We start from the raw sequence: 14971 nt of genomic DNA on the forward strand, positions 1-14971 counted from the left end.
CATTGAGAAGACGACCCGAGGTTTGAATACTTCAGTTTATAAATTTTATTGGGTTTTTTACTTGTGACAACCAAAACATTTGTACGAAAGGATTTTCTGTTGGTTTAGAAGCTATACTTACAACGCAATCATATTTTTATATTTCTTTACCGATAGGAAATCCTAACGTCACTCCTCCCTCATAGCTCTTTGATCTTCTCTAATCTCATTGAGAATGATGGAGTGCTCTTGGTGTTCCACCCTTAATTGGTTCATGTTATAACTCAATCCTTCTAGAGAAGTATTGAGTTGTTCCCAATAGTTGTTTGGAGAAAAATGCATCCCTTGAGGCATCTCAGGGATTTCTTGCAGATGAGCTTCCTCATGCGTCTCTTGAGATCCATGAATGAGCTCTCTTGTTTGCTCCATCCTCTTCTTAGTGATGGGCTTGTCCTCTTCAATGAGGATGTCTCCTTCTATGACAATTCTAGTTGAATTGCATAGGGATCACCTTTTTCTTGGCCACAACTTCATAGAAGTGGTCTTGATGGGCTTTTGAAATGAATATCTCCATCTCCCATGACTCAAAGGTGGAAGCAATTGTCGTCCCTTTCCTCTTTCTTGAGGTTTCTCTGGCCTTAAGTGCCATCAATGGTTATGAAAAACAAAATATCTATGTTTTTACCATACCAAACTTATAATGTTGCTCGCCCTCGAGTAAAAGAAGAAAGAATAGAAGAAGAAGAAGAAGATATGGAGGAGAGGGAGAGAGGTGTGTGTTTCGGCCAAGGGGGAGAAGAGATGGTTGTGTTGTGTGAAAATAAAGAAAGATGAAGGGGTTTATATAGTGGAGGGAGAGGGGTTTGGGTTCGGTCATTTAGGGTGGGTTTGGGTGGGAAAGAGCGGAAGAATGTGAGTGGTGAAGAGGTGATGGAGAAGAGTGATTGAGGTGATTGGTGAATGATGTTTGGGGAAGAGTGTTATGAAAAAGTGTGAGAGAAAAGGATAAGGTAGGTGGGGATCCTGTGGGGTCCACAGATCCTGAGGTGTCAAGGATTTCTCATCCCTGCACCCTTTAGGCGTGTAAAACGCCCTCTATGTGCAATCTTGGCGTTTAATGCTAGACTGCAGCTTGTTTCTGGTGTTAAACATACAAATGTAGCCTGTTTTTGGCGTTTAATGCCAGCCTTATGCTTGTTTCTGGCGTTAAATGCCAGCTTGGTGCTTGTTTCTGGCGTTAAATGCCAGACAGATGCTTGTTTCTGGCATTTAAACGCCAGACAGCTCTTCCTCCAGGGTATGCTTTTTCTTCTGCTGTTTTTTATTCTATTTTTAATTTTTTCAACTGTTTTGTGACTCCACATGATCATAAACCTAATAAAACATAAAAGAACAATAGAAAATATGGATAAATAAAAATTGGGTTGCCTCCCAATAAGCGCTTCTTTAATGTCAATAGCTTGATAGTAAGCTCTCATGGAGCTTCACAGGTATTCAGAGCATTGTTGGGACCTCCCAACACCAAACTTAGAGTTTGAATGTGGGGGTTCAACACCAAACTTAGAGTTTGGTTGTGGCCTCCCAACACCAAACTTAGATTTTGACTATGAGGGCTCTGTTTGACTCTGCATTAAGAGAAGCTGTTCATGCTTCCTCTCCATGGTTGCAGAGGAAGATCCTTGAGCTTTAAACACAAGGTAGTCCCCATTCAATTGAAGGACTAGCTCTCCTCTGTCAACATCAATCACAGCTCCTGCTGTGACTAGGAAGGGTCTTCCAAGGATGATGCATTCATCCTCATCCTTCCCAGTGTCTAGGATTATGAAATCAGCAGGGGTGTAAAGGCCTTTAACCTTCACTAACACGTCATCTACCAATCCATAAGCTTGTTTTATTGACATGTCTTCCATCTCTAATGAGATTCTTGCAGCTTATACCTCAAAGATCCCCAGTTTCTCCATTACAGAGAGTGGCATAAGATTTATACTTGACCCCAAGTCACACAGAGCCTTCTCAAAGGTCATGGTGCCTATGGTATAGGGTATTAAGAATTTACAAGGATCTTGTTTCTTTTGAGGTAAAGTTTGTTGAACCCATGTATTTAGTTCACTAATGAGCAAGGGAGGTTCATTTTTCCAAGTCTCATTACCAAACAACTTGGCATTCAGCTTCATGATGGCTCCTATATATTGAGCAACTTGCTCTTAAGTTACATCTTCATCCTCTTCAGAGGAAGAATAGTTCTCAGAGCTCATGAATGGCAGAAGAAAGTTTAATGGAATCTCTATGGTCTCTATATGAGCCTCAAATTCCTTTAGGTCCTCAATAGGGAACTCATTTCTGTCTGGAGGACGTCCCATGAGGTTTTTCTCATTGAGATTCACGTCCTCCCGTTCCTCTTTGGATTCGGCCATTTTGATTATATCAATGGCCTTGCACTCTCTTTTTGGATTCTCTTCTGTATTCCTTGGGAGAGTACTAGGAGGATTTTCAGTGATTTTCTTACTCAGCTGACCCACTTGTGCCTTCAAGTTTCTAATGGAGGACCTTGTTTCAGTCATGAAACTGAGTGTGGCCTTAGATAGATCAGAGACTATGTTTGCTAAGCTAGAGGGGCTCTACTCAGAATTCTCTGTCTGTTGCTGAGAAGATGATGGAAAAGGCTTGCTATTGCTAAACCTGTTTCTTCCACCATTATTATTATTGAAGCCTTGCTTCTGTGGATCCTTCCATGAAAAATTCAGATGATTTCTCCATGAAGGGTTATAGGTGTTGCCAAAGGCTTCACCCATGTAATTTACCTCTACCATTGCAGGGTTCTCACGATCATAAGCTTCTTCTTCAGAAGATGCTTCTTTAGTACTGTTGGATGCATTTTGCAATCCATTCAGACTCTAAGATATCATATTGGGTCAATATTTTATTCTGGGCCAGTATGGCATTTAGAGCATCAATTTCAAGAACTCCCTTCTTCTGAGGCATCCCATTACTCACAGGATTCCTTTCAGAAGTGTACATCAACTGGTTATTTGCAACCATGTCAATGAGCTCCTGAGCTTCTGCAGGCGTTTTCTTTAGGTGAATGGATCTACTTGCAGAATGGTCCAATGACATCTTAGACAATTCAGACAGACCATCATAGAATATATCCAGGATGGTCGATTCTGAAAGCATGTCAGAAGGACACTTTTTGGTCAGTTGCTTGTATCTCTCCCAAGCTTCATAGAGGGATTCACCTTCTTTTTGTCTGAATGTTTGAACATCCACTCTAAGCTTGCTCAACTTTTGAGGAGAAAAGAACTTAGCTAAGAAAGTCGTGACCAGCTTATCCCAAGAGTTCAGGCTGTCTTTAGGTTGAGAGTCCAACCATACTCTAGCTCTGTCTCTTACAGCAAAAGGGAAAAGCATAAGCCTGTAGACCTCGGGATCAACCCCATTGGTCTTAACAGTATCATAGATCTGCAAGAATTCGGTTAAAATTTGAAAAGGATCTTCTGATGAAAGTCCATGAAACTTGCAATTCTGTTGCATCAGAGAAACTAATTGAGGCTTTAGCTCAAAGTAGTTTGCTCCAATGGCAAGAATTGAGATGCTTCTTCCCATGTAAGTTGGAATTTGGTGCAGTAAAGTCACCAAGCATCTTCCTTGCATTGTTGTTGGGTTCGGCTGCCATATCCTTTTCTTGTTAGAAAATTTCAGTTGGGTCCTCTTCAAAGTGTTGTGCTTTAGCTGCTCTTAGCTTCCTCTTCAAGGTCCTTTCAGGTTCAGGATCAGCTTCAACAAGAATGCCTTTTTCCTTGTTCCTGCTCATATGAGAGAGAAGAAAACAAAGAAAGTATGGAATCCTCTATGTCACATTATAGAGATTCCTTTATGTAAGTAGAAGGGAAGAAGAATAGAAGAGAAAAAATTCAAACATAGAGAGAAGAGAAGAGGGTTCAAATTTTTAGATGAAGGGAAGTGTTAGTAAATAAATAAATAAATAGAAGGAGATGAGAGACAAGAGTTTTCGAAAATTAAAAAGATATGATTTGAAAAAGATATGATTAAAAAGATATGGTTGAAAAAGATTTGATTGAAAAGATATTTTGAAAAAGATTTTATTGTTTAAAATTAAAATTGATTACTTGAATAACAAGAAACTAGAAGATATGATTCTAAAATTTAAAGTTTGAATCTTTCTTAACAAGAAAGTAACAAACTTGAAATTTTTGAATCAATCACATTAATTGTTAGTATAATTTTCAAAAAAAAAAGATAAAATTAAGAAAAAGATTTTTGAAAATCAATTTTAAAGAGTTTTCGAAAATAATAAAAAAATGAAAAAGATTTGATTTTTGAAAAAGATTTTGAAAAGATAGGATTTTTGAAATTGAAATCTTGACTTGACTAACAAGAAACAACTAATTTTAAAAATTTTTGACTAAGTCAACCCAAAATTTTGAAATTTTTGAGTAAAATAAGGAAAAGATATTTTTTATTTTTTGGTTTTTGAATTTTTAATGAGGAGAGAGAAAAACACAAATATGACCCAAAACATAAAAATTTTGGATCAAAACCAATAATGCATGCAAGAACACTATGAATGTCAAGATAAACACCAAGAATACTTTGAAGATCATTATGAACATCAAGAACTTATTTTTGAAAAATTTTCAAGAAAAGAAAACATGCAAGACACCAAACTTAGAAATTTTTAATGCTTAGACACTAACAAACAAAAAATGCATATGAAAAACAAGAAAAGACACAAAACAAGAAAATATGAAGATCAAACAAGAAGACTTATCAAGAACAACTTGAAGATCATGAAGAACACCATGCATGAGTTTTCGAAAAATGCACAAATTTTAAAAACATGCAATTGACACCAAACTTAAAATGTGACACTAGACTCAAACAAGAAACATAATATTTTTGATTTTATGATTTTATAAAAAATTTTCGAAAATTACTTTTTGGAAAAACGAAAACAAATAAAAATTTTTGAAAGATTTTTTAAAACTTTTTTGAAAAAAAATGAAAATTACCTAATCTGAGCAACAAGATGAACTGTCAGTTGTCCAAACTCAAACAATCTCCGGCAACGGCGCCAAAAACTTGGTGCACGAAATTGTGATCTCTAACAATGGCACTCAACTTGGTATGCGCATTTATAATCTTAGCACTTTCTTCACAACTTCGCACAACTAACCAGCAAGTGCACTGGGTCGTCCAAGTAATAAACCTTACGTGAGTAAGGGTCGATCCCACGGAAATTGTTGGTATGAAGCAAGCTATGGTCATCTTGTAAATCTCAGTCAGGCGGATTCTAATGGTTATAATAGTTTTCCAATATAAAGATAAATAAAGCATAAAATAAAGATAGAAATACTTATGTAATTCATTGGTGGGAATTTCAGATAAGCGCATGAAGATAATGTGTTCCTTCTGAATCTCTGCTTTCCTACTGCTTTCATCCAATCATTCTTACTCCTTTCCATGGCAAGCTGTATGTTGGGAGATCACCGTTGTAAATGGCTACCGTCCATCCTCTCATTGAAAATAGTCCAGGTGAGCTGTCACCGCACGGCTAATCATCTGTCGATTCTCGATCATGCAGGAATAAGACCCATTGCTCCTTTTGCGTCTGTCACCACGCCCTACAGTCGCGAGTTTGAAGCTCGTCACAGTCATTCAATCCCTAAATCCTACTCGGAATACCACAGACAAGGTTTAGACTTTTTCGTATTCTCAAGAATGCTGCCAATGGATTCTAGCTTATACCACGAAGATTCTGATTAAGGAATCCAAGAGATACACACTCTAACTTTCGCAGGTAGAACGGAAGTGTTTGTCAGGCACGCGTTCATAAGTAAGAATAGTGATGAGTGTCACGGATCATCACATTCATCAGGTTGAAGTGCGAATGAATATTTTAGAATAAGAATAAGCATGAATTGAATAGCAACCAGTAGTAATTGCATTAATACTCGTGGAACAGCAGAGCTTTACACCCTTAATCTATGGTGTGTAGAAACTCCACCGTTGAAAATACATAAGAACAAGGTCTAGGCATGGCCGAATGGCCAGCCTCCCCAAATGACATATGAATTCGAAAAATAGTGAAAAAGACCACCAGTACAATAGTAAAAAGTTCTATTTATACTCAACTAGTTACTAGGGTTTACAAAAATAAGTCTAATTGTAGAAATCCACTTCCGGGGCCCACTTTGGTGTGTGCTTGGGCTGAGCTTGAGCTTTACACGTGCAGAGGCTTCTCTTGGGGTTAAACGCCAAGTTGTAACGTGTTTTTGGAGTTTAACTCTGATTTGTGACGTGTTTCTGGCGTTTTACTCCAGAATGCAGCATGGAGCTGGTGTTGAACGCCAATTTGCATCGTCTAAACTTGAATGAAGTATGGACTATTATATATTTCTGGAAAGCCCTGGATGTCTACTTTCCAACGAAATTGAAAGCGCGCCATTTGGAGTTCTGTAGCTCCAGAAAAGCTATTTCGAGTGCAGGGAGGTCAGAATCCAACAGCATCTGTAGTCCTTTTTCACCCTCCTATCAGATTTTTGCTCAAGTCCCTCAATTTCAGCCAGAAAATATCTGAAATCACAGAAAAATACACAAACTCATAGTAAAGTCCAGAAATGTGAATTTTGCATAAAAACTAATAAAAACATACTAAAAGTAGCTAGATCCTACTAAAAACTACCTAAAAACAATGCCAAAAAGCGTATAAATTATCCGCTCATCAATGCTCATGTGTAATGAATGTATAGACCTTATGCATTAATACTTTTGTATATACTTTATTGCAAAAAAAATGAGAAAAACAAAAGAAAAAAGAAAAGAAAAAGAAAAAAATATAATATGGAAAAGAAAAGAAAAAAATAGAAAAAGAAAGAAACAAAGAAAAAGAAAGAAATAAAAAGGGGACAAAATGCCCCAAAGCAAAGTGAAGCTCAATAAAATCAATGCATATGTGTTGCGAAATGAAAAGAAAATACACGAGTATGTGAAAAAGTGAAAAATGGGTAGTTAGGTTAGAACTTAATTGTATAGGATGTCATAGGCTAGGTGGGAAGTCTAAGCTTATCAAAGATTCAAATTTCAAGCTCACTTAACCATATGTGCATCCTACCTTGACCCTAACCCCATTACAACCTAAAGAAAAGACCTCATGATACCTGTATGCATGCTTGAAATATATGTTGATTGTTAGAAGAAAAATAAATCTTAGAAAGCATGATTAGGAGAGAATTGAGAGAATCAACCCTAAACACTTGAGCGAATAGAGTGCAAATACATCCGGTGAGGGTTTGATGCACAATTACATGTTTCCACCTATGATCATCTCCTTTCATGCAAGTTTGTAAAAATATTTAATAGCTCAATTCAATTGTGGATTATACTTGCTAGTCCTTTAGCCCTTGTGCATATATGTTTCTTGTTAATTGATTTATTTTGACCAAGAACTTGCATTCATGTAGATAGTTGCATATAGGTAGATTGCATTTAGTTAGATTTTATTGAATAAATGTTGATACCCTTTGTTTCTCTCTTGGCTTAAGCATGAGGACATGCTTGGTTTAAGTTTGGGAGGTTGATAAACCCCATTTGTAGGGTTTATCTTTTATTGATTTAGGGGGATTTTATCATCTTTTACCTACATTTATCCAAGGAAATAGCATGGTTTTGTGATTCTCCCTTAATTTGTGCTTAAGTGTGAAAACATGCTTTTAGACCTTTAATTTGATGATTTTTAATCCACTTTTGATTCCACTAGATGCCTTGATTTGCTTGTTAAGTGATTTCAGGTTGAAAAGGATAGGAATGGATCAAAGGAGTGAGAGGAAAAGCATACAAAGTGGAGAAGATCATGGAAAGCCAAAGAATTGAATTCGCCCATGGACACACGCACGCACCAAGCGCTTACGCGCACCCTGCGAAATGGCCCATGGATGCATACGCGTGTTGTGCGCGTATGCGTCGATGCTGATACTTGATTTCTAAGTGAATTCATGCCCAGCGAATTCTCAGGAGCTGTGGGGCCCAGTTTGCAACCAACTTTGGCGCCAAGGTGCTTTAAAAGGGCCAAGGATTGAAGAGCAAAGGGGATTTTTTGAATCATTTTTTACACATTAGGATTAGGATTAGTTAGTTTCTAGAGGGAGAAGCTCTCACTTCTCTCTAGAATTAGGATTAGGCTTAGATTAGAATTTCTAGATCTAGGTTTTAATTCATGCTTTCATCTACTTCTACCTTTCAATTCTTTGTTGTTACATTCATCATTCTTCCATTCTTTTGTTGTAATTTCCTTTATGTTGTTCCTATACTTTGTTGTAGATCTACTCTTGTTCCTTCTATTTTCTTTCAATTCAAGTTGAGTTAATTCATGATAATTGTGCTTTCTTTGGTTTTCTATTATTGATCTCTTGCTTTTGTAGTTGTAGTTTCCTTTAATTCTTACAATTCATGTTGTTTACCTTTATTGCCTTTTATGTGTTTGATGAAATTTCTCTTCTAGATATGAGTTTGATTTTGTTCCTCTTGGCTTTGGTAGAGTAATTAGTGACGCTTGAGTTATCTAATTCTTTTATTGATTGATAATTAGAAGTTTCTAATTAATTTGGATACCACTAAAGCTAGTCTTTACATTGGGAGTTGGCAAGGACTTGTGGAATCAAGTTGATTCATCCACTTGACTTTCCTCCATAGTTAGAGGTTAACTAAGTGGAAGCAATGGACAATTGTGGTCACAATTGAGGAGGATAACTAGGATAGGACTTCTAATTCTCACAACCTTGCCAAGAGCTTTCTAGTTGTTAGTTTATTTTCATTGCCATTTACCTTTCACGTCTAATATCTCAAAAACCCCAAACATAGCTCCATAACCAATAACAAGGCACTTTATCGCAATTTCTAGGGAGAACGACCCGAGGTTCCAATACTTCGGTTTATAAATTTAGGGGTTTGTACTAGTGACAAACAATCTTTTGTATGAAAGGGTTATTGTTGGTTTAGAAACTATACTTGCAACGAGAATTCATTTGTGAAATTCTAAACCGTCAAAAATCCAATCATCAGCGCCGTTCTTTCTCTTGGCGACCCGCGCGTCTACGCTTAAGGCGCGTCCGCATGGATGAAGAAATCGGCGTAAAACCTTGTTTGGTGATGAGCGGATAATTTATACGCTTTTTGGCAATGTTTTTAGTATGTTTTTAGTATGTTTTACTTAGTTTTTATTATATTTTTATTAGTTTTTTAGTTAAAATTCACTTTTCTGGACTTTACTATGAGTTTGTGTGTTTTTCTGTGATTTTAGGTATTTTCTGGCTGAAATTGAGGGACGTGAGCAAAAATCTTATTCAGAGGCTGAAAAGGACTGCAGATGCTGTTGGATTCTGACCTCCCTGCACTCGAAGTGAATTTTCTGGAGCTAAAAAAGCCTAATTGGCGCGCTCTTAACTACTTTGGAAAGTAGACAGCCTGGGCTTTCCAGCAATATATAATAGTCCATACTTTGCCCGAGATTTGATGGCTCAAACCGGCGTTCCAAATCAGCTCAAGACTGCCCAGCGTTAAACGCCGGAACTGGCACAAGAATGGGAGTTAAAGTTAAACGCCCAAACTGGCACTAAAGCTGGCGTTTAACTCCAAGAGGAGTCTCTACACGAAAATGCTTCAATGCTCAGCCCAAGCACACACCAAGTGGGACCGGAAGTGGATTTTTATGTCATTTACTCATATTTGTAAACCCTAGGCTACTAGTTCTCTACAAATAGGACCTTTTCCTATTGTATTTTCATCTTTTGATCACTTTAGATCTTAGGATCATCTTTGGACGTCTAGTTCTTAGATCATGGGGGCTGGCCTCTCGGCCATGCCTAGACCTTGTTCTTATGTATTTTCAACGGTGGGGTTTCTACACACCATAGATTAAGGTGTGGAGCTCTGCTGTACCTCGAGTATTAATGCAATTACTATTGTTCTTCTATTCAATTCAGCTTATTCTTGTTCTAAGATATCACTTGTTCCTCAACTTGATGAATGTGATGATTCGTGACACTCATCATCATTCTCACCTATGAACGTGTGCCTGACAACCATCTCCGTTCTACCTTAGATTGAGTGGATATCTCTTGGATTCCTTAATCGGAATCTTCGTGTTATAAGCTAGAATTGATGCCGGCATTCAAGAGAATCCGGAAGGTCCAAACCTTGTCTGTGGTATTCTGAGTAGGATTCAAGGATTGAATGACTGTGACGAGCTTCAAACTCGCGATTGTGGGGCGTTAGTGACAGACGCAAAAGAATCATTGGATTCTATTCTGACATGATCGAGAACCGACAGCTGAATAGCCGTGCTGTGATAGAGCGCGTTAAACATTTTCACTGAGAGGATGGGACTGCAGCCATTGACAACAGTGATGCCCAACATACAGCTTGCCATGGAAAGGAGTAAGAAGGATTGGATAAAGACAGTAGGAAAGTAGAGAGACGGAAGGGACAAAGCATCTCCATACGCTTATCTGAAATTCTCACCAATGAATTACATAAGTATCTCTATCTTTATTTTATGCTTTATTCATAAATCATTCATAACCATTTGAGTCTGCCTGACTGAGATTTACAAGATGACCATAGCTTGCTTCATACCAACAATCTTCGTGGGATCGACCCTTACTCCCGTAAGGTTTATTACTTGGACGACCCAGTGCACTTGCTGGTTAGTTAAAGAGTTGAGATTGCAATTGAGCGTACCATGTTGATGGCGCCATTGATGATCACAATTTCGTGCACTAAGTTTTTGGTGCCGTTGCCAGGTGTTTCCATAGGGTTCTCCCATGTAATTCACCTCTTCTATTGCAGGATTCTCAAGATCATAAGCTTCTTCTTCAGAAGTTGCCTCTTTAGTACTGTTGGATGCAGCTTGCAATCCATTCAGACTCTGAGAAATCATATTGACTTGCTGAGTCCATATTTTGTTCTGAGCCAATATGGCGTTCAAAGTATCAATTTCAAGAACTCCCTTCCTCTGAGGCGTCCCATTATTCACAGGATTCCTTTCAGAAGTATACATGAACTGGTTATTTGCAACCATTTCAATGAGTTCTTGAGCTTCTGCAGGCGTCTTCTTCAAATGAAGAGATCCTCCAGCAGAGCTATCCAAAGACATCTTGGTCTTGTTTTGTGTGTTTTGTTGTTTCTCATATGCATTCTCAATTTGTTAGTGTCAGTAGTATACAAACTTCTAAGTTTGGTGTCTTGCATGCATTATTTATTTGATTTTTGTTGCATTTTGATTTTTCTTCATCATTAAAAATCCAAAAAAATTTTAATTTGTGTCTTTTCAAGTCAATAATGCAGAGAATTGAAGATTCAAAACATACAGCAGAGGAATTACACAGAAAAAGCTGGGCGTTCAAAACGCCCAGTGAAGAAGGAAAACTGGCGTTTAAACGCCAACTAGGGTGCCTGGCTGGGCGTTTAACGCCCAAAAGGGTAGCATTTTGGGCGTTAAACACCAGAATGGATACCATTCTGGGCGTTTAACGCCAGGATGGCACAAGAGGGAAGATTTTGTTTTTAATGCAAATTTTTTTCAAGTTTTCAAAATTTTTCAAAATCAAATCTTTTCAAATCATATCTTTTCAATCATATATTTTCAAAATCAATTTATTTCCATTTTCAAAAATACTTGCTAACAATTAATCATTTGATTCAACATTTCAAGTATGTTACCTTTTCTGTTGAGAAAGGTTTAATGTTTGAATCATATCTTTTCTTGTTAGCCAAGTCATTGATTTTAAAAATCAAATCTTTTAAATTGTTTTTCCAAATCATATCTTCTCAATCATATCTTTTTAAAACTATATATTTTCAATCATATCTTCTTAATCACATCTTTTTCAAAATAGTTTTCAATCATATCTTTTTGATTTCTAATTGCAAAATCTTTTTCAAAAATCACTTTACTTCTTTCCCAATCATATTTTTCGAAAATCATTCTTCAATTTTTCAAAATGTTTTTAAAATCTTTTTAAATTTATTTTCGAGAATTTCTTCCCCTCTTCTCACATCCTTCTATTTATGGACTAACATGTACAATTAGAACTCTATCTTTCTAAGTTCGAATTCTTCTACCCCTTCCTTCTAATTTTCTTTTCCTCTGACACCTCAAGGAATCTCTATACTGTGACATAGAGGATTCCATATTTTCTTGTTTTCTTCTCTTTTATATGAGCAGGAGCAAAGACAAAAGCATTCTTGTTGAGGCTAACCCTGAACCTGAAAGGACCTTGAAGCGAAAGCTAAGAGAAGCTAAAGCACAATTCTCTGTAGAGGACCTAACAGAAATCTTCAAAGAAGAAGACATGGCAGCTGAAAACAACAACAATGCCAATAATGCAAGGAAGGTGCTGGGTGACTTTACTGCACCTACTCCCGACTTCTCTGGGAGAAGCATCTCAATCCCTGCCATTGGAGCAAACAACTTTGAGCTTAAGCCTCAATTAGTTTCTCTAATGCAACAGAATTGCAAGTTCCATGGACTTCCATTGGAAGATCCACATCAGTTTTTAGCTGAATTCTTGCAAATTTGTGACACTGTTAAGACCAATGGAGTTGACCCTGAGGTCTACAGACTTATGCTATTCCCTTTTGCTGTAAGAGACAAAGCTCGGGTATGGTTGGACTCACAACCTAAAGAAAGCCTGAACTCTTGGGAAAAGCTAGTCAATGCCTTCTTGGCAAAGTTCTTTCCACCTCAAAAATTGAGTAAGCTTAGAGTGGAAGTCCAAACCTTCAGACAGAAGGAAGGTGAATCCCTCTATGAAGCTTGGGAAAGACACAAACAATTGATCAGAAAGTGTCCTTCTGACATGCTTTCTGAGTGGAGCATCATATGTATCTTCTATGATGGTCTGTCTGAACTGTCCAAGATGTCATTGGATAGCTTTGCTAGAGGATCTCTTCATCTGAAGAAGACGCCTACAGAAGCTCAAGAACTCATTGAAAAGGTTGCAAATAACCAATTCATGTACACTTCTGAAAGGAATCCTGTGAACAATGGGACGAATCAGAAGAAAGGAGTTCTTGAGATTGATACTCTGAATGCCATACTGGCTCAGAACAAAATATTGACTCAGCAAGTCAATATAATTTCTCAGAGTCTGTCTGGAATGCAAGCTGCACCAGGCAGTGCTAAGGACGTTTCATCTAAAGAAGAAGCTTATGATCCTGAGAACCCTTCAATGGAAGAGGTGAATTACATGGGAGAACCTTATGGAAACACCTATAATCCTTCATGGAGAAATAACCCAAATCTCTTATGGAAGGATCAATAGAGACCTCAACAAGGTTTCAACAACAATAATGGTGGAAGAAACAGGCTTCGCAATAGCAAGCCTTTTCCATCATCTTCTCAGCAACAGACAGAGAATTCTAAGCAGAGTCACTCTAACTTAGCAACCATGATCTCTGATCTAATCAAAACCACTCAAAGTTTCATGACTGAAACAAGGTTCTCAATTAGAAACTTGGAGGCCAAAGTGGGTCAGCTGAGTAAGAAAGTTACTGAACTCCCTCCTAGTACTCTTCCAAGCAATACAGAAGAGAATTCAAAAGGAGAGTGCAAGGCCATTAACATGACCTACATGTCTGAATTTGGAGAGGAGGCAGAGGTAGTGAGTGCCACTGAGGAAGACCTTAATGGATGTCCACTGGCCACCAATGAGTTCCCTAATGAGGAACCATGGGAATCTGAGGCTCACACTGAGACCATAGAGATTCCATTGGATGTACTTCTGCCATTCATGAGCTCTGATGAGTATTCTTCCTCTGAAGAGAATGAAGATGTCACTGAAGAGTAAGTTGTTAAATACCTTGGAGCAATCATGAAGTTAAATGACAAGTTATTTGATAATGAGACTTGGGAGGATGAACCCCCTTTGCTCACCAAAGAACTGGATGACTTGACTAGGCAGAGATTACCTCAAAAGAGACAGGACCCCTGATTTCATAGTCCTAGAGACTGGGAAGTGCATGGATGAATCCATCATCCTTGGCAGACCCTTCCTAGCCACAGCAAAGGCTGTGATTGATGTTGACAGAGGAGAATTGATCATTCAAGTGAATGAAGAAGCCCCTGTGTTTAAGGCTCAAGGATATCCCTCTGTACACATGGAGAGGAAGCATGAAGAGCTTCTCTCAAAACAGAGTCAAACAGAGCCCCCACAGTCAAACTCTAAGTTTGGTGTTGGGAAGCTACAACCAACTTCTAAGTTTGGTGTTGAACCCCCACATTCAAACTCTAAGTTTGGTGTTGGGAGGTTCCAACATTGCTCTGAGTATCTATGAGGCTCCATGAGAGCCCACTGTCAAGCTACTGACATTAAAGAAGTGCTTGTTGGGAGGCAACCCAATGTTATATTTATCTATTTTCCTTTGTTATTTTATTTCTTTTATAGGTTGATGATCATGGGAAGTCACAAAAACAATCGAAAAAGCAAAAACAGCATGAAAAATAGAAAGACAAATAGCACACCCTGGAGGAAAATCTTGCTGGCGTTTAAACGCCAGTAAGAGCAGCAAATGGGTGTTTAACACCCAGTCTGGCACCATTCTGGGCGTTTAACGCCAGAAAGGGGCACCAGACTGGCTTTAAACGCCAGGAAACGGCAAGAAGCTGGCGTTAAATGCCAGAATTGGGCACCAGCCTGGCGTTTAACGCCAGAATTGCCAAAATGAGCATTTTTGCTCGCCACTTGGTGCAGGGATGAATTTTCCTTGACACCTCAGGATTTGTGGACCCCACAGGAGCCACACCTACCCCTCCACTCTCTCTCCTCTTCAACCATTCACCAATCACCTCAACACCTCTTCCCCAAAAACCCCTCACCTATCATATCCCACTATTCTCTTCACCACTCACATCCAGCCTTCATAAAACCCCACCTACCTCACCATTCAAATTCAAACCACTTTCCCTCCCAAACCC

The 14971-nt window shown here is 38.2% G+C and overlaps 1 non-coding gene across 1 annotated transcript; it reads left to right on the forward strand.

The window, feature by feature from the left end:
- Window positions 1–3147: 3147 nt before the first annotated feature.
- On the forward strand, window positions 3148–3255 carry LOC127740400 (small nucleolar RNA R71). The gene has a single exon (XR_008001077.1). It is a non-coding gene; the product is annotated as a small nucleolar RNA R71 (small nucleolar RNA).
- The last annotated feature ends 11716 nt before the right edge of the window (window positions 3256–14971 follow it).

This window comes from Arachis duranensis, chromosome 6 (assembly GCF_000817695.3).
Source record: "Arachis duranensis cultivar V14167 chromosome 6, aradu.V14167.gnm2.J7QH, whole genome shotgun sequence".
Classification (NCBI taxonomy): Eukaryota; Viridiplantae; Streptophyta; class Magnoliopsida; order Fabales; family Fabaceae; genus Arachis; species Arachis duranensis.